This window comes from Echinops telfairi, unplaced genomic scaffold (assembly GCF_000313985.2).
Source record: "Echinops telfairi isolate 266 unplaced genomic scaffold, ASM31398v2 ScPeMD7_2;HRSCAF=8, whole genome shotgun sequence".
In the NCBI taxonomy this organism is placed as follows: Eukaryota; Metazoa; Chordata; class Mammalia; order Afrosoricida; family Tenrecidae; genus Echinops; species Echinops telfairi.
Window position 1 is genome coordinate 34,434,542 of NW_022103898.1, and position 1,947 is coordinate 34,436,488.

A 1,947-nucleotide genomic window follows, 5' to 3' on the forward strand; every position below is an offset into this window, starting at 1 on the left:
TGTGCTGTAACAGTGAGGATGAATGATGGAAGGATGAGAACACTTTAGTATTTTATGTATAGCACCTGTTACTTTGCTCAGGCCCTTTAGAAATCTTGGCTATTTTTGGTACCTTTGGGTATCTATAGTTTTCCTAGCACATTCTAAGGCTCTCTCCCTCAATGTGTCCAAATGTTATTTTAACTTGATCATATTTCAAAATAAAATCATGTTTCTAGGTACCAAGGATTAGGACTTCAACATATCTTTTTTTGTCGGGGGACAGGGACACACTGTTCAGTCCGTAAAACTCAATGTTCTCAACATTCATATGTGTATCATTAATACAAATTATGGTGTTGGAGAAAAATATTGAAAGTCCTGTGGATTGTCAGAAGAGTAAACAAATCTCTCTAGGAAGAGGTACAGCCAGAATGCTCTTTAGAAGCCTGGTTGACAATACTTTATCCCATGTAATTTGGACATGTTATCAAAAAGGACCAAACTCAAAATTAAATCCATTACCATTGAGTTGATTCTTACTGTGTTAGTCTGGGTACATTAGAGAAACAAATCCACAGAAACTCATATGTAAAAGAGAGAGTTTTATATAATGGGTAAGAGGACATCAAGAAAATATCCCATTCAGTGCTGCCTAAGCCCACAAGTCCAACATTAGCCCATATGACCAACACCAATCCACAGTCCTCCTCCATCTCACAAAACACACCCAATGATGTCAACTGCAGGAGGAAAGCCGAATCAGTGAATGTGTAAGCATCTCAGCACTAGCAGGGGTTTCCAGCACCCAAGGCTGCATCGGGGTAGGTCCATGTGGCTTCTCCTCAAGGATGTCTTGCAGGAAGTGAGCCTTGCCAGCTGAAGCAGAGAACTGCTAAGGCAGCTGCACCCTGGTTCGACGATCAGAAAGCAAAAGACCAGAGAACTAGAAAGGTGAGGCTCAATGAGCCATTTATATCTCTTCCCTTCAATTAACCCCACGTTTATCGTCCTGGTTGGCCCAATAAACTTTAACTATCTCACTGACACATAATGATCCTGAAGGGCAGAGTAGAACTGCCCCTGGTTTCCAAGACTGTAACTCTTTCCAAGAGTAGAAAGCCTCATCTTTCCCCGTGGAGTGGCTGTTGGTTTCCAACTTGTCATTAGCAGCCCAAGGTGTCACCAGGGCTCCTCAGGAGAGACCAGTCCCTGGAAAAGAACATCATGTTGGTAAAACAGAAGGTCGGTGAGATAAAGGAAGACCATCAGGGAGATGCATTGACCACAGGCTCAAGGATAACAACTATGAGGAGGAGCAGGACCAGGGATTCTGTTGTACATACAGTTGCTACGTTTCTTTCTGCAGCACACCGGGTTGCTATGGATTGTCACCCCACTAGATTACACATAACAACAATAATATCGCTAAGAAAGAATAATTTGTATTAGAGCTTAAAACTATTCCACGGTCCAATAATTTGTGGAATAGTACATTCCAACTTTGAAAGTAACAATGCACACTGGTACTTCAAAGTTTCTAAAATTAAGAGACATTTAAACAATATCTTTTCCTAACATCTTTAATTATAGAACACTCTATTAAGTGACCTTATTAGTGCAAGAAACAATCATATTCTGTGAAACAAGTCAGAAATTGCTTCTCAGTCTTATTGAACAGCAACAGAGCCATATGACACATGTGAATATGGCTTATTGTACTACTAAATTAAAAAATGACGCTGAGGAGTGGGGGGCCAGCCCCACCCGCTGCTCCTCTCTACGAGTTCAGTAATACTACTTCTGGGTTCAGTAATGCACAATTGTACGGTTGAGATCTATAAGTATTATATTAAAGTCATCGAGAGCATGAGAGAGAATACAATAATACAGCCAGACATATTACATGGTAGCATTTCTCACCTCCGCCCTGCTTGGTAGTCCTCGTGGGGGAAACCCAGCTGCCAG